General features: G+C 45.2%; 1 protein-coding gene and 1 long non-coding RNA gene across 2 annotated transcripts in view; both read left to right on the top strand.

Moving 5' to 3' along the window:
* Nucleotides 1–18283, top strand: part of LOC125979868 (uncharacterized) — a 54235-nt gene extending 35952 nt beyond the window's left edge. Inside the window, exon 4 of the long non-coding RNA XR_007485473.2 lies at nt 17861–18283. This is a non-coding gene — a long non-coding RNA (uncharacterized lncRNA). The remainder of the gene's footprint in view (nt 1–17860) is intronic.
* dpm2 (dolichyl-phosphate mannosyltransferase subunit 2, regulatory) overlaps nt 1–24575 on the top strand; it is a 258461-nt gene that overhangs the window by 36303 nt on the left and 197583 nt on the right. The gene's annotated exons all lie outside the window — the stretch shown is intronic.

Raw genomic sequence — 24575 nt, 5'->3', positions numbered from 1 at the left:
CGAAGACAAATTGTGCATCAAATTCGTGTGTCATTACTAGAATTGCAAATTGTCTTCACTTTTAATAATAGCTTTTTTTTAAAATATTTGACCAGTTTTTACTCGTCTGATTTGAAAACGAGTTATTTGTCAGTTTGTTTTGTAGCTTTTACTGCATATAATAGTGTTAAGAGTAAAAGTGATCAAGTCATCACAAAAATCTCGAAAAAAATCTTATATAAGCCGCACCTGACTATAAGCCGCAGGGTCCAAAATTTTGGAAAAAAGTCGCGGCTTATAGTCCGGAAATTACGGTATGTATGGAGAGTCGAATAATTTAATAGAAATAAATACTAAATATTCTTTAAATTGTATTCCTTTTTTTAAATAAAAGTGACAGTTTTTAAAAAGGTTTTAGACGGTGTAAGAAATAAACTATTTAAAGTGATTGTGATTAAAATAAAAGAATCAACGTGATTTTGTTTACTGTTTTAGACTAGGTCTATAAATATTGCAACAATAAGAACAAAGTCACTTTTAAAGACGCTCTGCTCTTCTGACAGCAGCTGAGTGGCTATCACAGTCGAGGAGTCTCGACTTGACTGCTTATTTTACGTATGTGAAAAATAACCAATCCAGGTTCTCCGGTTGAACTGCATTCTCTGATTTCCATCGGACCACAAACGCACCACAACCGTCATAGTGTCTGTCACTGTTAGCAAAAGCACACAGCAACACACACATAAACTGAATACGTGCCGATGCAATAGAATCATATCGACACAATATGAAATCTCAAGATTCTCCGATTCTCCACACATGCACGATTAGCAAGTGGTTGACCAGGCCTTGCGCGAACTGACCAGTGGTTTGGCGATCCTGTTTACAATGCGCTCCGTAATTAATATTGGACAGTCCCACGGCACAGCTGAACGTCTCTCACGTCACACCAGTGTGCCGCGGCACAGTGGTTGGGAAACACTGACCTACAGGATTAGAGAGGGAATTCCAAATTACACTTCATTCCCCCCTTGTCCCGACAAAGTAATAGTCCTGGAAACGGTCTAACAAAAGATGACATCGGTAAAGATCCAAACATCTTCCCCCAACCAAATTTTATATATGCTCACGTCTACAATTTGGCCCAAAAATCCTCAGCCTAAATCACGCTCAAGGCATGCTACGTAAGGTTATTTTAACTAGGAAAGCTCAAACTATTTAGTTAGCCAATTGCTCCCTGACAACAATTTGAGGCATCTCAGGAACCACAAGTAAAGAAAATTGAAGTCCACATTATACAAATGACGATACCACCCCCCTTAGGTAATACCCCTACAACGGTGACAAATTGCGAAGTAATAAATTTGGCGTGGCCCGTTAGAAGCCCCAAAAAGCTGCCGGCCCTTCCTCAAGAAAAAACCCTGTCAGTCTAATGACAAGGAAAAAGAGGAAGGCCCTTTCTACTAACCCCAGTGGTTCCCCTCACCTGGTGTCACCCAGGTGTAAGGAGCCCTGGCACATTACAAACCACAAAACAGTATGAGCTCATCAAACAGTATGGAAATGGAATGACATGTCCACCTATCACCAAACAGTGAAATTGTACCGTCACATGATCAGCATGCCAGCAGGTAACAAAATGAGGTAAAAATATTGGAATAAACAATGAGGTATATAGTAATGAGGTATCAAAACATGCTATTAAATCAAGCCCCCGAAATGTCGCCCCCCTTCTTCATGTGCGTGCCGAGGCAGAGTCCATTCTCTGAATCTTCAGCGATAGAACGTGCTGGGTATCACTGCCCAGGGCCTGCTGTCCATACAAAGTCCTTATGTCCAGGTCACTGTCCATAGAGTCCCTTGCACGGCCCCGGTCAGCATTCAGAGGTTCTGGAACGAATAAGAACTCCTGCCAGTATCGAGTGATGACAATGGCACTCAACGCAAAAAACATGCAACTTTGACACAATAATGATGGTAAACTGGTCACGGGCTGGGCAACAACATACGGTGGATCACATTCCAGTGGAATCATGCAACACATCATACAAAAGGAAAATGAAAACCCAAGGAATTGGTGCTACGCCGATGTTCCCACTCCTTCATCCCCTAACTTTGTGTTTTCATTTTCGTGTATAGCTCTATTTTTTTTTTTTTTGTATTTTTCTGGTATTAATTCTCCTCTCCCATGCACTCCCCTTGTCATTTTGTTATGTTTAATCCGAGTACCTGTCATTCACTATCATTTCATCAGAGTAAGTCAGATCAGTCTTACAGTCGATCGGGAGCAGCGGCATCTGGGTCTGGTCCCTTGGCATTACCACGCCTATCCACCGTAATATCATGGCCTTTGCGCAAGTCATTATCACAGTGCAAAAACAAAGCATCACACATAGTGATATCCCGAGCGCCCCCAACACCTGCGCCACTATCGTCCCCACCGGTCCCAGTCTATCCTGTATCCAGCTGGTTGCTGATCAACCAGCGCCCTCGGACGGTCCAAAAGAATCTCGAATAACTTTCAGCGCGTCGATGATACTGGTAATGTTGTCGGTGTTATCTGGGATCAAAGTGTAGCAAGCGTCATCTGTCAAGTTTAGGGCTATGCACAACCCCCCTTGCCTCGCCAAGATATAATCCAAAGCCATGTCATGTTTAAGCAGGGTCAACCGATGGCTCTTTTGGGTAAGTGACAACTGTCGGAAGCCCTTGATCGTCTCATTCGCAAATCCCTGGAGGGTGTACGTAATGTTATCAATGTGATCTGCCAAAAATGTCACCCCATACCAGGGAAAGATCCCAAGGCCCCATTTTTCTCCCAAGCTAATTCTCCAATGGTATGCGTCCGTAGTGTGAAACGCCGCCATCTCCTTCTTGGCCCTGCTTGGGACCGCCTGATAAGTCTCCCCCTCTGGCTTGGGGCCCCTCTTTATTGTCATCACCTCAAACGGGAGCTTCAGGGTAGCAGAATAGCAGCAGCCCAACCATCCATAAGGCAAAAACAAATAAGCTTTAGTCCCACATACCCACCAGATGTCTCTAAGGTTACCTATGGTTGTGTTTCCAGGCACCGCGCGATTCTCCACCATCACTGTAATCGCATTATAGGAGTCGGGTAGAGGAAAGGTCACCGGATGGATGGCTCCCCTTTCCCCCCATGCTTCACCTGGGAATTGCATAGAGTAATAGCCTCTTGCAACCTTGCTTTGATTGTTTCAAACGCCACATGGCCATCCTGTGTCCAATCCAGCGTGGCGTGGAGATCATTATTGCCTGTGTCTTTGATCAGAGCTCTTAACGGCCCTACCAATTTGGCGTATTCTTCGACCCAAGAGGCCGAATATCCCGCAATTCCCAGAAAGGTTAACATTTGCCGAACAGTTCTGGGTTTTGGAGCCGTTCGTATCGCCTCCAAGTGGCCATCTGAAATACGTCTCTGTCCATACGATATTTTCTGGCCCAAATAGTCAACCTGTTTTTGACAGTATTGTAATTTCTTTTGAGACACTTTATGACAATTTTCTGCCAAAATTTGCAACAGTTTGATCGAGTCTTTGTGGCACGTCTCGACATCCGATGCACAGACAATAATGTCGTCCACATATTGAATAACAGTGCTCTGCACCTGTCTTTCGAGCCCTTCGAGATCATCCTTTAACACTTTGTTAAACACATGAGGGCTATGTTTGTAACCCATAGGAAGTCTCTGATATTGATAAAACTGTCCTTTGAACGTGAACCCGAACAGTCCTTGTGATTCGCTACTGAGTGGGACACTGAAAAAGGCGCCACAAAGGTCCACCACTGAGAAGCATTCCGCGTCCGGCGGAATCTGTGCCAGCAGGGTGTGCGGATCTGGCACATCGGCTACATTGTCAATCACCACTTCGTTCACGGCTCGAAGGTCATGTACTAGCCGGTGGGTGTTCTCAGGCTTTTTCAAGGGCAGTATTGGTGTATTACTAAGAGGGGTCTGCGTTACCCTCAACACATTTGCCACGAGCAATCCTTCGATCTGTGTTTCAATCCCCCGCACTGCTTCCTCCTTCAGGGGGTACTGTGTTTTCCATGGAGGTCTGCAGCCTGGCCGAAGATCCACTGTTACCGGTTGTGCTGATTTTGGCCTCGTGGTTTGATTCCCCCTCTGAAGCCACCTCCAGAGGAGTTGTTATAGGGCCTATCACACTGGCGAGACATGTGGCCTGGTCGTCCGCAATTATAGCACGAATTAGGTCTCTGTTGTAGGCCCGCCGGGAGATTAGGCCTTCCTGCCCGTCCTTTGTCTCCACGGGCCGTGGCTCCCCAGAGATGGGCCGGTCTGTTTCCCCATTGAGGGGCTGGGCTGAAGGGCACCGCCATGGCTCCCTGCGGAGTTAGGCCATGCGGGGACGTGGGCTGTAGTATGATTTGTTGCGGTGGAGCTTGCACCACGACTGTCTGCTTCTTTTCCTTTATATTGTCCACGAGCTGCACTTGGTTCAGCCTCCTCACCACTTCTTGGTCCTGCTCCTTTTGAGCCATCTCCTTCTTACGGAACCAATCAACTTGATGAGCGATGTGATCAGTGTAGACATTAGTCGTCATGCTTCCCAGTCCCACCACTTCAGCCAGTTTGCTCCTCACTTGCACGGGCAGGCCCTTTTGGATCTTATCCCGCAAGATAGATTTTTCCATTTGGGTTGTATCTGGATCATTTCCTGTGATGTGTCTCCAAGTCTGATATGCCCTTGCCATGTATGAGCGTGCGTTCTCGGTCAGTCCCAGGGGTTCGAGCACAATATTATCAGGGTTTGCATTGGTCGGGTACGCTGCCTTCAGTGCTCCCCACATCTGGCCTTGGACTGCTGCAAACAGGTCAGAGTCATTTGCTGATGTTGTAGCAAAGCGATGTAACCCTGCTTTTCCCAAAATGTCTTTCATGGTATGGACTCCCACCACGTTAGCCAGAAGCCTCTTAATGTCTCCTACCGCGAATTGGGTTCCCACCATGCACTCCTCCAATTTGGATATCCAAGGGTGTGCTCCGTCTTGAATGGTGGGCAGCTTCTCAAGGATGGCTGACATGTCGGAATTCTGCCATGGTTTGTATTCCAGCTGTTGTCCTCTCACCAAAACTGGTAGGATTGTATTTGCCCGCCTTGATCTTTGCCCCTGGCTCAAAAGGGACGCTGGGATTTTGGACGCTTCTTTCTTCAGCTTGCGTTCAGCGACCTCCAACCTTTGCAATTGTTCCTCCAGCTCCTCTTGCTCCTTTGGTTCCACACTCCAGTCCAATTCCTCCAGGCATTGCTTTTTCCTGTTCTTAATGCTCATTAAGGCGGTTCTTCTCCAATCCTCCATGGCCGTGGGGGTGGAGCATGAGGTAGGCGTAGGATCCTTGTCTCCCCCGTCATCATCACTACTGTCGCTTCCACTGTAGGTACTACTAAAATATGTTCTTGTTCTAATCTTTTTCCCCGGAGTGCGTCCTTTTTCCTCCGCTTTTTTCGAAATGCTTTTGATTGTGGGGTCATAGCCCCCCGCTGCTCCTTCAGCATCACTCTGGCTGTCATACTGCAGCTCCTTTCTGGTGTAGTCAAAAGTGTCATGCTTCGCAAATCGTGTTCTATTTCTTTTGCGGGTCGGGCTAGGGTGCATGATGATGGTGGTCTTTGCTCTTCCTGTTTCGACAATGTCCTTATCCTCTGTCTCCAGCTGATAACTTCCTTCCTGGTTGATTATCGGAAGTTGTGGATAGACATTTCCACGGTCTTCACTCACATCATACGGTGGGGGATTCTTAATAGGGGACACGTGAAAAAGGCATGTTTGCTTTTTCCATTAGTGTCTTAGCTTCTTCCATATTTTTCTGCACTTCAGCTTTAATTTTCTCTTTTCTCTGTTGGAACTCTCGGTTCAATTTGAGTCCCTCTTCGTCAAATATTTTTAACAATCCCAATTCCCATTCTCTTTTTTCCTTCCTCTTTTCTCCTCTTTTTCCTTTTTTATGTCCTGCCTTGTATGCTGATACTAGTACACGTATAGTCAAAGTCAAAGTCAAAGTCAGCTTTATTGTCAATTTCTCCACATGCCAAAGACGCACAAAGAAACCGAAATTTCGTTCCCCCTATCCCACGGTGACAAGACATGGCTCACAACAGACAAACAAGTATAACAAAAGCGTGCTGAATAAATAATGAATAAATAACACAACAATAAATAAATAAATAAGAGGAGCAGAAAAAAAGGAGCAAGTGCGCGTACAGCAGACATTCCCGAAAATAGCGCAACAGTGCCGCACGCTACGCAGAAGGGGGTAGCGAGTTCAGGGCCCTAACAGCCTGCAGAAAGAAGCTGTTGGCGAGTCTGGTGGTGCGGGAGCGCAGGCTCCTGTACCTCTTCCCAGAGGGCAGAAGGTCAAACAAAGAGTGAGCCGGGTGACTCACATCTCTGGCAATCGAGGTTGCCTTGCGGGCGAGATGGGAGGTGTAAATGTCCTTCAGGGAGGGGTGTGAAGCACCAATAATCTTACCAGCCGTATTCACTATGCGCTGCAGGGCCTTCAAGTTCTGTTCAGTGCAGTTACCACCCCAGACAGCGATGCAACTGGTGAGGACGCTCTCAATGGTGCCACGGTAGAATGTAGACAGGACTGCCTGAGGAGCACATGCACGCCTGAGCTTCCGCAGGAAGTACAGGCGGCGCTGAGCTTTCTTTGCCAGTGACGAGGTGTTAGCGGACCAGGAGAGGTCCTCACTGATGTGCACCCCCAGGAACTTGGTGCAGCTCACCCTCTCCACCACAGCACCGTCGATGATCAGCGGCAGGTGTGTTGTGTGACCCTTCCGGAAGTCAACAATGATTTCCTTGGTCTCATTGACGTTCAGCAGGAGGTTGTTGTCCCTGCACCACGTGGTCAGAAGGTCAACTTCCTACCTGTACCGAGTCTCGTCGCCCTTCGTGATGAGACCCACCAGAGTCGTGTCGTCAGCAAACTTCACTATGCGGTTGTCACTGTAGGTCGCAGTGCAGTCATGCGTCAGCAGGGTGAAGAGCAATGGACTGAGCACGCAGCCCTGGGGGGCCCCCGTGCTCAGCATGATGCTGGCGGAGATTGTGTCGCCAACACGCACCACCTGAGGCCTCTGACAGAGGAAGTCCAGTAGCCAGTTGCAGAGGGTGGTACTGAGGCCCAGCTCGTCGAGTTTGCAGATGAGTCGCTGCGGCACAATGGTGTTGAAGGCAGAGCTGAAGTCCACAAACAGCAACCTCACATATGAGTCCTTTCTCTCCAGGTGGGTGAGGGCCGAGTGGAGGGCAGAGCAGATGGCATCCTCAGAGGACCGCTTGGCACGGTACGCAAACTGGAAAGGGTCAATGGTGGGGGGGAGTAGTCTCAACTACTTCCCTGTTAAAAGTCCCTTCCACCGGCCAAGGCCTCTCGATGTGTTTTATTCAATTTTTTGGATATTTCTTTAACCCCCTTAATAAGCGGGTAGTTTCTCAGCACTACCTAGCATAGTTCCTTTCTCCCATTTTTTTTTTTTTATTTGGTTTGATTGCAGGTAACAATATCAATTAAACAATGGACATACGATTATGCGAACCTCAGATGGACCCCTTAAGACCGGCTGTCTCAATTGATATTTGATCCGGTGTATTCCGTCCGCGCTATTTCTGTACCCGCACTCAACTTATGTTGGAGATGACACCTTGTTTGAAAAACAATTGTTCACAAGTTTACAATGATCAGTCTGTAGTCAGTCTGCTATGCAATCCCTGTTCCCAGGTTAGAGTGAAATGCAAGAGTTTGTGGACAAAACCACACTGGCCTTAAGAATTTGAATGCGACGCTCTACGAAGCTCTTCTCCAGACGACTTGGAAGTTCAGTCTGTGTCTCTTTGTCCCCCTGGAGAAACGGATGTATCCGCCGTCTCAGGTTTTTTATGTAAACAGAAAATCAGAAGTATTGAGGAGAGCCCCAGAGAGCAATATCAATAATTGTTTTTTAATTTTATCATTCTGTCTTTAATTTAAATTTAACAAGTTGGGCTTTTCTTCAACTCCAATTTCTCATTGTTCCCAGAGGGTCTAGGGGGCGCCAGCTGACCCTAGTAGAAAGACTGTGGTCCCTCATAAATAATGAGGGACCACACTCTTTCTTGAGATGCATACATGCACATCTATATTAGTGTCGTATTAGGTAGCATTCCCGTGCTTCTTGTTTCTTGTTAGACAGCTGTGGCACATTAATTCTCCTGGGTTGCAATTACCTCAGGACCTCCACTGTTGGTCATGCATTCTTTTGCTCCTTCAGCATGCCATCCTCCATCATCCTGTCACATGTTCTCGCTACCAGCAAGGTAGGCCCCAAAATGGGCACAACTCCGCCCCCGCGCCCCGCCCCCACGTCACCCACACGGGGAGTGCCTAGCCTTGAAACACGGTGGGCAGGTACAGGTTGGCCACTCCCTGCCCCGCCCCCGAAGCCAGATTCCCCTCCCCGAGCGGGCACCGCAGGCGGGCACGCGCCCCAGAGCACCGAGAAGCTCACTATCCTTTTAGCTTTTTGCTGCCTCTACAAGCACGCTCACCCACACGCACTGAAGAGCAAACACACACACTTACTCACGATCGCGCACACACGCACGCTCACATACACACACCCATGGGTACACTTACAGACACACACACACACATAGGATCTCACACGTCTCTGCACGCGCAGACAATCACAAACAGACGCCATTGAGCGATAAACACTCACGCACAAACATAGAAGACAGAGCAGGATTCGAATCCATTCCACGTTTTGCTGCTTGCCAACTGCTGCTATGCAGTTTGGTGTTTGGTGACAAATACGCACGTCTTACTTAACTTTCGTTTCGTTTCGTTTCTAATAGCGCTTTATATTTTCCCCTTTATTTTCTGCAGAATTTAACTTAAGTGTGCACACAAATTACTTTTCTTTCATGGTATACCAATCCTTGCATTTCAAGAGGCCTCATTGCCACATTTTCCCTTTTTCACACAGAGGGATCTCTACACACAAAAGCCGTTCAGCACCTATTTCCCAAACGCGGTCTGTACAGGCTCAAATTTATCAAACTTTGACAGACGTCCCCATAGAGGAATCGAACTGCAAGCAGATCGTATCAGCTTAATCAATATTCAAAAACCGCCAGTCCTCTTAAGTTTTACCTGGGGGCCTCTTACACCAGCATTTAAATTGACAAGCCTTATAACTCACATACACCTCTAATTCGATCAGTGCCCAAACGACGTGGCTTCGCGCGCATCATTCTCTTCGGCCCACAGGTCCCTGACCTGGCCTGATATCTTCTTCCATTCACTCTCACAGTACGGATGCCAAGGTTGCGCTCGTTCCTATTGGCCAAACGCGGTCAACGCAACCTCCCTTTTGCGCTGGACTTTGGCAGAGACTAGGCTCCCACCGGACATCTCGGCTATAGCCCCTGGCCCGTGTGGATTCACCCATATCTTGTCGCAGCATAGTTCAATCGTAACTGTGTTTCCGCCACAATCACACTGCTAAAATTTCGATCCTCCGCGGGACCATTGACACGACTAATTTCCACGTCCACGTTTTATGGGACTTCCTACTATTTTCTTCTCGTGACAGCCGACCAGCGTTGTTCTCGACAACCTGTCCTGTTTCACATTCACCCTCCCTGGGGCGTTTATTTCTTCTCGTTTATCATTCTCACAAGACATGCCATTCACTCGTGCAATCCCCAAAACGTTTTGTTACTGTTCCCTTTTTATTTATTGTTTTTTATTTATTTTTTCTGTTTTTATTTTACTTTTCTTTCGCTGTCTCTATTTGGGGCCACCCCCCTTCAAAAGTCGCATTATGACGGCTTTTGACTAGGAGAGACAACTTTCCCTGGACCCCGCCGTGGCCCCATCAGATCCGTTCTCCGTGCGGGAGACAACGCTCCCTCCCCCCCTTTCCAAGAGCGAGCATGCTGTGGCGACTTTGAGTGCAAGCAACTCACCTCAATACAGGTCGTCGGCCGGCCGCTGGATGCTCGCGGAGAGAGCGGACGGGACGGTCCCCTGGAGAACACGAATCTTGTTCGTGACGCCAAAAATGTGGTATATGGTTTTTCGCTGGTCTCCAAAAAACACTCGGTGATCGGTGGCTGTTTCCCGACAAATAAGCACTTCAGAGACCCACGGCTGATTGGGAAAAGATTTTATTCAACCGATGTCAGAGTGAAGTCTTTCCAAAAAGTTGAGTGGCCCCAGGCATGGATGTAAAAAGCCCCCCAACCCCTGTCAGGCCCGTATCTTTTATACCTGGCAAGGAGCTGATGTCATGGCTTTGTGCACCAGCTGCGGTTTTCAATCTACTAGTTTACTTCAGTCCTAAAAAGGAGATCTTGACCAGCGCTGTTGGTGATGGACGACAACAGCCACTTTACCTTATTATAGGATTGCACACATTGCTGAAACTGAATTCTCCCTGACCAGCAAATATAGAATAGAATCCTGTCACTGACGCCAGGTGGACATTCTAACGCCACCTACAGGATTAGAGAGGGAATTCCAAATTACACTTCAATATCTACTTCAAGAAAAGGGCAAAAATAAGTTTTTTTACACAATAGAAAGGTTAAAGAGTTTGTTAAAATCCACGGGAGGGCGGACTCCCCTGCTTGCCTGTGAGACGATAAAAGTGCGCATTGTGTGTGTGTGTGTGTGTGTGTGTGTGTGTGGTTTGACTGAGAGTGACCTCATTTGAGCTCTCCTTTATATAAAACACACAGGATTGTAACAGTGGTTTTGTGTGGAAGCAGAGGAAAGGAGACTTACCACTCATTGAATATTTTACCACTGTCCTGTGAATTAAATTGGCTTTAGGACACTGTAGGTGCCATTCGAATTGCCAACTCCGAAATTTAGAAAAAATAAACCATGGGAAAATCAAATAGCAAACAAAAGTCGCTACCCCGACATGAATTAAAATGCAAAGATTGGAAATTAATGGAAGGGGTCGACACCGAAAATATAAAATATTTTGACAAATGCATATTTTGGACAGAGGTGGGGGGTTGCATTATGCGACGTGGCGGTGGCGAGGCTCTCTGCACTTCAGTTGCTCTCCCCACCCTTGTTATCAGCTGGGAAGATGGTCATGTCTATGTTGTGGGCCCGTGTGTTTGTTTCTGTGTATGTTTGTCTTTGTGTATCAGTTTTTTATAAAGGTTGGAATTGCATTAAATTGGTGCACGAAAAACGGTGTGCTAGACAATGGTTTATCAGATTTGCATTGTTAAATGTAAAAATTTGAAATTATAGATAATATGAGGGTTGTGGGCAGAAACTCGTCCGACGAGGAGAGTGCCCAACCCACATAAAAATGTGAGAGTAAGAGAAAACATACATTGTAGAACTGGGTAAAATTAGGTTAATGATTAGAAATCAATGGTGTTATTATTATTCTCTTATCCCCTGCATTGCAAATGTCTTCTTGATGCAGATAGGTTAACAGGCTAGGACTTTAGTGAGGAGATAATTTATCAATTGATGGGGGTTAGTAATTGTCCAAATTCTAGTCACATGTTTTGAGGGACCACAGCAACATTATATTTAATTTGCAGGCCATTATTTAGTATGATATGACAGTGTCTAGCTAAGTAGACTGTTCTATCAAAAAATGTGAGAGTGAAGGAGGAGGTTTGATTTGTAATCTGACATTTGGGTCCCATTTTGAAGAGTCTCTGCAGGAGCATAGATTGTTTTTGTTTGTTTTTAAAGATATATTTAACAGTTTATCTCGGTGCAGTAAGGATATAGCAATTTTGCAAGACTTAAAATTAGAAATTAAAAAGCAAAATTACATTCTCATTTTCCCAGATGAGAGGAAAATTGAAAGATAAGGAAGACGAAGAAAGAACTTGCTGTTGCACAGACAGGAAGATGATGACACAGTGTCAGCGCGAACTCGCTTAAGAACCGCAGCTGAGAATGTGATGAATGAAAATGAGAAAAATGATCAAATTACAAAGACAGATGTTGCGGCACGGCAAAGCGAACCATCCTTTCCGTCTTTGTACCCCAAATTAAACAATTCATTGCTTCCTATAATTTGAGAGGTGATGAAGTACAACAGGTTTTCATGGCATCCTTAACCAAACATTGGGCAAGCGTTAAAGGCACCTGGAGTCCTTTTGATCTCCAGGGCCGTCCATTGGAATATAACGGGGTGCCATTACAAATACAAATTGACCAACTATTGGGCAGGACAAAAATAAAATTCCAACGTAGAGCAAATTACACAGACATTGGCCGAACTAAACAAAAAGAAGATGAGTTGTTTGAAGACTTTAGACACAGACCAGAAAGAGTGTTCAACTGATGTCTATGATCAACAACTCAAAAATGCTCTACATGCAAATTTGCGACCAGTATTATGTCAAAAACAAATAAATTCAACAAATTTTTTCCCTATAAAATGGTGCCGTTTGGGTTTGAAGTACATAGTCGCTTCATAGGAGGAAAAGCATGATTTAAGATACACGATTGATCAATGAGAAGGCTATCCCTTGTGCCAGGGGTCTCATTCCTCTTCCTGACGACGGCGAATTCCATGATTGTGTCGATGCTGCTCAACAGATTGCAAAAGCTCTGCCTGATTTGGGAGATACGCCTCTGCCAGATGGTCATGTGGGTTTTGTTGATGGGTCTTCTAAGAAAAATGAATTTGGTGTGACCCTTACTGGGTATGCCATTATTACTGCTGACGAAGTCTTGGAGGCTGCTAAACTGCCATCCTATATGTCAGCACAGGCCGCTGAGCTCATTGCTTTGACTGGGGCCTGCAAATTGTTTGCAAACAAGTCCGTCACTATCTGGACTATCAAGTCAGTATGCTTTTGCTACAGTGCACCTTTTTGCTCAGCGGTGGAGCAACCGTAGCATGATAACTTCTACCCATTCCACATTACTAACTCAACTTTTGGACGCTGTCCAGCTACCTTTAAAGGTGGCGGTTTTCAAATTTGCTGCTCACACTGCAAGCTCTGATCCTGTTTCTCTCGGTAATGCTTTTGCTGACAAATCCGCTAAGGCCACTGCAGAAGGCCTGCTCCATGTCCTCTCGTCTCTCACAGATCATGATTCGATGTCACACATCTCCCCTGATGTGTTGCTTGACATGCAGTCTCAGAGCCCCTCCCAGGAACGACTTGGAAAAAGCGGGGTGCAACTAAAAACACTGATGGTCTTTTTGTGTGACCTTTGGGCAAACCTGTCTTGCCTCGTAACTTGTTCAAATGGGCTGCTATTTCGAGTCATGTCTCGACGGGGGGGTATGGTGAAACAAGTTGAAGCTATTTATACGACATACGGTTTTGCAGCTTTTTCACAAGGCAATTTAAGACCTCAGAGAGGAAAGTTTCCGACTCCATTGTATCCGTTTCAGACAATATATATGTTTTATATCCAATTACATAAATGTGAAGGGAAAGAATATTGTTTTTTTTCTGCATTTATTTGTTTTCTGCATTTATCTCATTGTAAAAAGGTGATCTCCGCAGACCCAACCTAAGTACGGAAGGTGAGCAAAGTCTGGTAATAGTGCCTGATCCTGGTGCCAAGATCCAGGGTTGACACGAAAGCTAGCAGAAGCCAATTTCCAAGACACCAACCCGAAGCTCAGGGTGTTGACTCTGAGGAGATCCAAAACATGAGCATTAGAGAGTCATTCGTAAAGTGCTTTAATCGGGCTATAGCCTGCGCAAAGTTTACCATGTGCTTTTGGTTGCTTTTGCTGGTCTGTGTTATTGTTATATATTGTCAGGCAGGGGACAAGACGGAGGACTCGGATGCAGAGTCGTTTCTTTCTGGGATTTATTCCAGCAAGCACACTGAGCAAAAGTACAAATCAAATCGCCTCTTGCGAGGGAAAACACGTGGCAAAAAGTACAAACAAAAGGTGTCGCACTGAGGCGAGTCAAAAGGCTAAAAGTACAAATCAAAACGCCTCTTACGAGGGAAAACATGTAGCAAAAAGTACCAACTAAAGGAGTCGCACTGGGGCGAGACAAAAAGGCGATGGAGACCAAGGCACAAACAAAAGCGTCGCTCGGTGGCGAGACAAAAAGGAGGGTTCTTACAGAGAGTTCGGACATCAAGGGATCGCTGGTGGTCGGGACGAGGCAAGACACACTGGCACAAGACAAGGGGAAGACACGGACTAAATACACACAAAAGGGCGGGGACACAGGTGATGACAATTAGTGTCGATTACGCAGGTGCACACAATCGGGATCAGGGAAGACAAGACAACCAAACACCGAGGAAGGAAACACGAACTGAAACGGAAGGGATGACAAAATAAAACCGGAAGTAAAGTTACGACAATTGACGAGACAAAAAACCGAAAAAATAAACGCGACCGCATGACAATATATATATTTTTTTCGGGGGTTATTTTATTTTTATGGATAGAGTACCATGAGCCTCGAACATTCTTCTCTCAGGCAACTACCAACGCTGATTCTAATCAATATGGCTCATGGGGAAAAATTGCTAGACATAAGCGCAACACAAAATCCCCTTTTGATCATGTTTGTACACCAGAAACCGTCCGCATTCCAACTTGCGTGCCATGGCTTTTGTCTTGGACTTATAATAACTCATTAATGTTTACTGTGGGTCCTAATACATCTTCTTCTATTATTTTACCTATGAAAAGTTTGAAAGGTTTCGAAATGGTCACCCCACTACTGGGGATAAATGGCTCGGATATTGGTGGTATTTAACTAGCCACCCGGTTAGCACCGACTGGGGCACCCTTGTCACCACACAAACGCAAGATTTTTGGCCCTCTAGTTCCAGTGAAGAGGCTGTGTTCTTTGCTAAACGAGTAACTTTGAAGAATCAGGGCACAAGCCTCCTTTTGACTCTTACAATCCCTGATGGTCAAATTCGTCCTCCAAATGCCACCTTGTTTAACAATTCCTGTTGGGGTTTTCAACTGTGGGCTTGGTCCTCTGGAATTGATCCTCACTTTCCTATTGCTATTTGCATTAACAAAACAATGTCGATCGCAGACCGTCCCGTTATAAATAATTACACCCTGTCAGCAGGAGCAAAAATCACAAGTATGCTCCTCACTGATGTAGACAGCTATTTTGTAGCCTCCACAGGAGTAAGCGGTCAAACCAACAACTGGCTTCTTATGGCTGAGCAAGCCGCAAAGATGGCTAACACCAGTTGCATTGCATGTATGGGTCCAAGACCTCTTTTGAAAATCATACCTGCAAATATAGTTCCTAAGTGTGCTGTTGTTTTAATGTTAAACTTATCCATTTCACCCACTCATGATTGTTTTAAATGGGATAAGGTTTCCCCTGTTGCCTCTATGACAAAATATAAACCCCTTTTTTTTTCGTCCGATGTAGCTAAGGGTAATTTTACATGCATTAGATTACCTGGTACCGGTGAGAAGCTTGGCGCCCTACCTACTCCATGGTGTGGGTCCATGACCAATGTCACTGCCCCTTTTTTGCCCATTGCTCGTAGTGATATTTGGTTTTGGTGTAATAGTAACAAACTTTATGATAGGTTGCTTTTAAACAGCTCTGGAATTTGCGCTTTGGTAACCCTATTGTTTCCTGTTCATTTGATACCAATGTCCTCTTATGATCTAACATCTTTTGCTAAGTCCGTAGTGCCCGAATTCTGGCCGAGAACGAAGCGAAACGCCGAATGACAGGGCGCAGCTAATCCAATTTACATAGACGCCATTGGTGTTCCTAGAGGAGTATTGGATGAGTATAAGCTGGTGAATCAGATAGCAGCTGGTTTTGAATCCGCCCTGTGTTGGTGGTGTACTCTTAACAAAAATGTTGACAGGATTAACTACATCCATTACAACGTGCAGAGGCTTGGAAACAGGTGTCTGCGCCATGTTTGGTGAGCAATGTTGCACATTTATTCCAAATAATACTGCAGCCTACGGAAGCCTGTCCCGGGCCCTTGAAGGTCTGCGGACCTTGAATGGGAGGATGAAGGAACACAGTGGGGTGAACACGGAGGTTTGGACCGACTGGTTGAACGTGTTCGGAAAGTACCCCACCCTGGTTTCCTCGGTCCTGGTCTCCATTGCCGTTTTCTCTGCCATTTTGACCCTGTGTGGATGTTGTTGCATTCCTTGTCTCCGATTCTTAATTAACAGGCTAATTACAACTGCTATCTCTCCACCAGCTGAGACTTTTCCGTTGCTCCAATGGGATGACCTTTCGATCGACGGGAGTTCTTTCTCTAGTGACGACTCTGTCAGCGAATTTTGTTTCCTGACTCTGGCTTTGACGATTAAGACTCAATTTCCTCCCAAGTGTAAGTTAGTTCTTGCGAAATGTGATCCCTTGGCTGAAAATGTTTTGAAGTGGCCATATGGGTGATAAGTTAGTCCCGAGAACTTATGATAAACAGGGGGGAATTTTAGAAAAATTGTATATATATGTTATCATGCGTTCTCTAATGAGTATTTAGTCATAATGTTACTGCTCAGTATGCTTGCTGCTTTGCGTTGCTTATTCTTATCTTGTGTAACTGTCAGGAATGAGTTGAGCCAGGGCGACCAAATGCAGCTTGAACCAGGATTTATTGCAGGGAAAAGGAGTTGGAAGGGAGGCAGGTGGGGAACGAACGACACAGACGGGAGGAAGACTCACGGCCAGCAAAACAGACAGACTGACCGACATGAAGTCCCCTTGGACAAGATTAAAATTCTGACCGTGAGCCTTCAGACAGACCGAGGGAAAACCAGATGACACGAACAGGAACACTGGGCACGAACAGGAATGGACACAACAGTAGACACCGACAGGGAGAAACACACGGGCAGGGCTTAAATACACAGGGTAACAAGAGGAAGCAGGTGACAGACATTACGGTAACGAAAGGGGTGTGGCTGAGCGAAGTGGCACGGGCGTGACAGTACCCCCCCCACAAGGGACGGCTCCCGACGTCCCAAAAAAGAAAAAAAATCCAAGACTGTCCAACATGGGCCGGGAGGAAATGGGGAGGTGGCCGCACGTCACACACCGCCGAAGGCCGACTGGGTGACGGCCGCTGGATCCACGCCGCCGGAACTGGTGGCGGCCGCAGCATCCGCGCCGTCGGGACTGGATCGGGGGGCGGCCGTGCGTCATGCGCCGTTGAAGCCGACTGGGTGACGGCCGCTGGATCCGCGCCGCCGGAACTGGTGGCGGCCGCAGCATCCGCGCCGTCGGGACTGGGTCGGGGGGCGGCCGTGCGTCATGCACCGTTGAAGGCCGACGGTGACAGCCGCTGGATCCGCGCCGCCGGAACAAGTGGCGGCCGCAACATCCGCGCCGTCGGATCTGTTTTGGGGGGGGGCAACCGTGCATCTTGCGTCGCTTGAATTCATCTCCTTGGCGACCATGCAGCAGTTGCGGGAGCCGGCAAAGGTTGGTCCAAGCGCTGGTCGCTGTGATGGTCGGTGTCTTCTGTCAGGAATGAGTTGAGCCAGGGCGACCAAATGCAGCTTGAACCAGGATTTATTGCAGGGAAAAGGAGTTGGAAGGGAGGCAGGTGGGTAACGAACGACACAGACGGGAGGAAGACTCACGGCCAGCAAAACAGACAGACTGACCGGCATGAAGTCCCCTTGGACAAGATTAAAAATCTGACCGTGAGCCTTCAGACAGACCGAGGGAAAACCAGATGACACGAACAGGAACACTGGGCACGAACAGGAATGGACACAACAGTAGACACCGACAGGGAGAAACACACGGGCAGGGCTTAAATACACAGGGTAACAAGAGGAAGCAGGTGACAGACATTACGGTAACGAAAGGGGTGTGGCTGAGCGAAGTGGCACGGGCGTGACAGTAACAGAACAGAAGGATTACGGCTGAGTCAGGGGCGAGATGACGGTTGTGTCAAACAAGATACTGCTGACATCTCAGCAGAAAAATGACGTCCACCAGAACAGATCGTGAAAACAACACATCAAACGATGCGTCATGAACCTTCTGATCTTCCTTAAAGGACATCACTTTCTCTTTTTATCTCTCAGAATATTGTTTAAACTGTTTTGCTGATATAGCCATATCTGCACGCAACACTTTGTGCATTACTTTTTGTTTCTTTTCTTACGAGACGAAGCCCACAATCTTTTTTCCTCTCACCCTCAGGGGCTAATCGTCTCACACTGTGGGTAGGGCGTTCCAAATAAAAAGAGCGAGAGTGTAAACAGATTTTTAGTGTAGTCAGATTGTAGAAAACAATCTGTATCGCACTCCTCGCAAGAAAAATCAATATTCTGCCTCACTTGTTTTTTGTCTGCTGATCCTTTTCTCTTATTCAGATATTCAGTTAGCACTTTGAACCTGACATTTTGTTTTGTAGCTTATACTATATATAATATGAGGCATTCATGCATTTATTTGGGTTGACAGTCATCGTAGCCCTCCACTACAATGCGGCCCGCGACCAAAATAAATTTGACACCCCTGCACTAGGTCTTAATCTCGGATTTTGTATTTAAAATAAATGGAAGTGTATTTAATGTGAGTAAAGCTCAAAATGTGAATGTGTTGGGAACAACATTGATTATCTTATAGATCAAAATGAGATAGGGTTTTTTCCCCTCAAAAAATTGAGAAAAATGACTACTGTCAAATTAATTGATTAATCGTCAACGAATCGATTATCAAATTAATCGCATTGTGTATTTTAATAATTCATCCATCCATCCATCCATCCATTTTCTGAACCGCTGAGTCCCCACGGGGGTCGCGGGCGTGCTGGAGCCTATCCCAGCCGTCATCGGGCAGTAGGCGGGGGACACCCTGAACCGGTTGCCAGCCAATCGCAGGGCACACAGAGACAAACAACCATTCGCACTCGCACTCACACCTAGGGACAATTTGGAGTGATCAATCGGCCTACCAAGCATGAGAGACAGATATTCAATGCGCCAAGCTTTGATCTCTATTCATATGCAAATAAGTTAGGGGTCATAAAATTTTATGACCTTTTTATGACTTGTTATGGTATCATAAATCACCCTCTTTTGAATTGTGGCGGGGTTGGGGGCATCAAGATGGCGCCAGTCGTGACGGCGACATCTTTGACTGTCGTCATTTTGGTTTGCTGGCGCCATTTTTAAGATGTGGATATGTATGGGCATGTATTTTTATGACTCAAGACAGGTGCAGCACCTGAGCTATCTTTGCTAAAAGCCCTCTGAGCTAGCTTTGCTTCCGGCCCGTACGTGTGAGATTGAAGGGAGCCTTTTTGTTGAGAAGGGGAAGGGAGGGGGGTGTTTGTGACAGAGGCGTCATTACAGGTGCCAAAAGTTATCTGAAAGAGAAAAAATCAAGGTGTTGTCGCATATAATTTGAGAAACAATAGCTCAGCCAAAGTTATCTGAAAGCGAGAGACGCATGTAATTTGGCAAACATTACTTTAGAGGATCAAGGGTTTTTTTTTTTGTTGAGAAAATCATTGAAGTGTCGCAGGGTGTTGATGCATAATTTGCCAAACAATAGTGGAGTCGGCATTACTGGAGCCAACTGGAACCGTTTAACTTTGGGGGGGGAGACAGACGAAGGCCTCTGTTTTTTATGAAGGCTGTCTAAGTTTAAAACATATCCTGATTTAAAAAAAAAACAAAAAAAAAACAAAAAAAACAACCCAAACACGTGATACACAGAGGTGTGGTTTGGGAGAAGGGCCGGACCTGTTGTTCATATATTTACGTGAGAGTATCGTGCTGATAGTTCATAGAAAAGAGCTAAAGCTGTGGTGTTAAACTGCAAACCTGAAGCTCAAATCATGATAGCGGAGACACTGGTCAGTATCCATCTTTGCCGTAAAGGCCCTGACGGTTTGCTAGACGCGCCTAGGAAGAAACAAATGTATCTAAGACGTATGCAACAAAGGCCTACAGAAAAACTTGAGCGGAGCTGGCATCTAACACCAGAGACTCAATGGGGATTTAAATTTTTTTACGAGACTGGTGAGTTGTCTTTCTTTATGAGAAACCAAGAGAGCTCTGGATCAAACAACAGCAACTATGAGCAAGCCCATGCTTTTGATACTCTGAACTCAAATGATTGGGGTGTTTTAAATCAACTCCTGCCAGAGGTTTTGACAGAATTTCTCAATGAATACGGGTTAGAAGGTGAGCTGAATGCAACTTGGATTTCAAAAATCACAGCCGGCGGGAGATGTTTTTTCCGGCTGAAAGTTTCTCCTCAAACTGTTGATGGGGCAGAAGATGGAGAGCTAATCGATCTAATGTTTCTAAAACTTGAAATGTTTAACAGCGAATGTGGACTTTTCCAGACAATTTTGAATATACCATTAACAATGTGGTATGAAAAGCATATGGGGAGAGTTTTACGGGGCTTTTTCTATCAAGCCGTGTCTGGACAAACGTCGTCGGAGTGAAACGTAAACTGGCTTTAGATGAACCCTTACTAAAAAATTTAGTTTAAACTACCCCCAACTTCTCAACACACTAGACTGTTCCTCCTCCTCCTACCCCCCCCCCTCTTTTTCTCACCTGCAGTCACAGAAAAGGTGGAGTTATAGTCACTAGCATAACTATCTAAATTGTATAAGAGCGGGCTTGCAGACGTCTCTTTCACACACGCACGCACAAGAGAAAGAAGATGGCCCAAAAAATGCTTGCCAGAAGACTTTTACCACGTTCTGCACCTATGGGCATCACGTTCTGGTCAAGCCCTGACAACTCTGATGCAGAGTCAGATGCTGCTGACGATGGGAACACAGCTTTCGTAGCGTCGCCACGACCGACGCCACCGGGGCCTGAGACATGGGCGGAAAGGTTTGAGATTCTTCCACTACCTACACCCGACCCGAGCGAATGCATGTCACCGATCTGCCTCGACGATCTGCAACCCGATTCTCTCTATGGAGCTTTGCCATCAACTTTTGACGTGTTTGAAACCCCTGAAACCTCGGGGCAGCAACAGCAGGAGGAGCAGCATGAACCGTGGTCCTCGTCACGAGCCATCAAATTGTTTGATGACGCCTGCGCACGCTATCCTGAAAATGGTATGGATTTGCCATGCTTGTCTGCTGCCGACATTAGAGTCTTACTCAGAGAGACAGAAGCGGAGGTACCCTGTGATTTTGAGGAGGCTGACGACACGATCGTTGACACTCCGATGACCACGACGCCTGTGAGAATCAACACACAGCAGGACACAGAGTATAATATGACGATAGAGCCTCTTAAATGGTTGGTGATTGAAGACTACACACGCCTGAAGCTGATGGTGGTTCATCTTTTGTATGATGCCTTAATGAAGCATGCTAAATCTAAGTGTGACGGATTGATGATCTTAGCCAAATGCACCATACGTGCCTGTATGTTGAGGATCGAAACTTTTACTTATATGCGAATTACGAAGCAGTGACGGCTGAGCTGTGCAATTCTGACTTCTTCCACACGTTGTCGACAATGTTTTTCTATTTTAAAACCTCTGCATCGCTTATAAACATTCGCAATTCTGTTTCTGCCATTCTACATGACCTAGCTCATGAAGGCAAGATCTTCACACGGCTCCGTGCGATAAAACAAGAAGCCGGTGACACTGTTCTGACTAGCAACGAAGTCGCTCTATTATTTAGAACGTTTGGAAAAACACAATGGGAGGTTTTGTGAAAAAAATGTGGAGCCAATTGATGACTTTCCTAACAGTACTTTTAGATTTAACAGGGGGGCAGCTAAAGAAGTTTAAAACTCTAATAGGGTCCAAAGTAACACCATCTATGTTATCTTCATTCATGCGTTATGTTAAACCTTAGGATTTATAGAAAAACATTTTTTTTACCATGTTTTACACTTGTTTCTGTTTATTAGTAATGTTTTTTAAGAAGTAGTTTGATTTTTTCTGTAATAAACTATTGTGACCGTTTCTCTGTGTTTATTCAATGGCGAGAGATGTCTTCAGAGACTCTATTATTGTGCTAAGAATCCTGCTAGTTTTGGGGGAGAGACACGCCTACTCAAAGGAAAAAAAAAAAGCCAAATCGAAAGCGAAAGTCCGCCCAAAGCAGCAGTGCGTTCGGACCTCTCATCTCGCGCGTTTACTAACCTCGACTTAACCCCCCGCTAAAAATTTGAAATAATGCCCACTAAAAAGGGGCTCGTAATGGACGCGTTGGAAGACCTGTCCAAGGAAAACTTCAAAAGGTTTGTTAAGGCTCTGGTGAACCGCCGCGGTAACATAAAGGTGGCAAAAAACAAGGTGCAAGATAAGAAGTTTATGGACGTAACCGAGGTGCTGGTGTCCACGTTCACCGAGGACAAAGCTCCAGCCGTGGTCTCCGAATTGCTCATCACCATTAACTGCGGCGACGAGGCTGAAAAGCTCGGTAAATTCATGCGTTATGTCAAACCTTAGGATTTATAGAAAAACATTTTTTTACCATGTTTTACACTTGTTTCTGTTTATTAGTAATGTTTTTTAAGAAGTAGTTTGATTTTTTCTGTAATAAACTATTGTGACCGTAAAAGTGACTCCGTGTTTATTCAAAATCCGAGATATCATACCTGTTTGTTTTATTAACAGCGTCACAATCTGATATCCATCAGAACTTACCTAACAATGGGTGGCGACAGGTGTCTTCAGAGACTCTATTATTGTGCTAAGAATCCTGCTAGTTTTGGGGGTGAGAGACGGCTGCACAGAGAAGCGATTATTAGCTGTAAAAACACTAACATTAGAAAAGTAAAAGCTTTTTTTATCCGATCAGGACGCGTACACTTTACACAAACCAGCCAGAATAACTTTTCCTAGAAATAAAGTTTTTGTTCGAGGTCCTATGAGACAATTCCAAGCAGATTTGTGCGATATGCAATCACTAGCACGCTACAACGATGGATATAAATATTTACTAACCGTAATCGATATCTTCGCGAAACGTGCATATGTACGTGTTTTGAAAGCTAAAACTGCTACACAGGTCACCAAAGCATTTGAAGATATCCTGACAGTTAGCGGTTCACCATTACGCCTTCAAACAGATAAAGGGGTGGAGTTTTTTAACAAACATTTCCAGAAATTAATGAGAAAGCACAATATTACACATTTTTCTACCGCCTCGGACACTAAAGCGCAAACGATCGAAAGATTCAACAAAACGTTAAAAACGCGCATGTGGAGGTATTTCACAGCTAAGAACACACAACGATACGTGGATGTAATTCAGGATTTTATTGTCAGTTATAACGACAGTTTTCACAGCAGTATAAAAATGACACCGAACGCTGTAAACGAAGAGAATAAGAATATCGTCTTCACCAACCTGTACGCCAAAAATCCTTTCCGACGGGGGTACAAGTTCCGGTTCGCACCGGGTGAAACTGTGAGAATTTCCAAAATAAAAGGCAATTTTGAAAAAGGTTATTTACAAAGTTACACGGATGAAATTTTCAGAATAAGACAACGTCTCGACCGTGTTCCTCCCGTCTATAAAATATCGGACTTGGATGGTATGCCTGTAGAAGGTAGCTTTTACGAAGCGGAATTACAAAAAGTAAAAATAAAAAAAATAAAAAATTTTCGCATACAGAAAATTCTTAAATCACGTACTGTGTCAGGTAAACGCAAGTCCCTCGTACACTGGGTAGGCTGGCCAGCCAAATTCGACAGTTGGGTACCCACAAAGAGTATTAAAAACATCTGACGATCTCTAAAACGGCCATTCTGTGGAAATTACAAGATGGGTGAACACCAGAGAGAATTCTACGTCACATTAGCGTCAAATGCCAGTATACATTTATTTAGCCCAAACACACTCACAGAATTTAAAACCGAACTGGCTCAACATATCGATTTAAAAGGTTCGTGGGAGGTCGGTTTATGGGAGATTTCATACATCAACTCAATACCCACCATTCCTGAGAAAAAACGAAATTTCTATTTAAAACAACCTAAAAATCCGCCCCCTAGAGGTGATACGTTCCAAGATGACTCAGAAACTCGACATATGCTTAAAACAAAAGGAGGTGTTTATCAAAACCATGACTCGTTAGCTTTGGACATTCAAACTCTATTAACTAAAGCGAGTAACAAAAAGATTGACGTCCGATTTGATCAACACAAACAGAGGTTCATGTTTTCGGGTGAAGAAGGATTGAGAATTATGTTCAAGAGCCCCCTGGCGTACATTGTCAGAATGACCCCCGAGCATTGGCTGTCACTCAAACCGGAAGGCGTAAACGCACAACATCCTGCCGACAGACGGGCTGGATCTTATTTTATGTTCATCTACACAGACATAATACATCATCAAACAGTTGAAGGTAATTTTGGTGATATTGTAAACAAAACTTTTAACCCGGTATACTATTTAGATGTGTGCAGAAGCCACGTTGAAACCATTTCAGTTTACCTGCGAACAGACCAGAACAACCCGATAGATTTCGAATACGGGAAGGTCATTCTCACTCTGCATTTTAGATCGAAATAATAATAAATTAAAAAAAAAAAAATTTAAAAAAAAAATGACGTGATGATGATGATGCACCCTGACTTGTATCGTTTTGTTGATTATTATGAAACACAAG

Source organism: Syngnathus scovelli, chromosome 13 (genome assembly GCF_024217435.2).
Source record: "Syngnathus scovelli strain Florida chromosome 13, RoL_Ssco_1.2, whole genome shotgun sequence".
Classification (NCBI taxonomy): Eukaryota; Metazoa; Chordata; class Actinopteri; order Syngnathiformes; family Syngnathidae; genus Syngnathus; species Syngnathus scovelli.
Note: the sequence above shows the minus strand (reverse complement) of the source record. Positions and strands in the feature narration are given on the sequence as shown.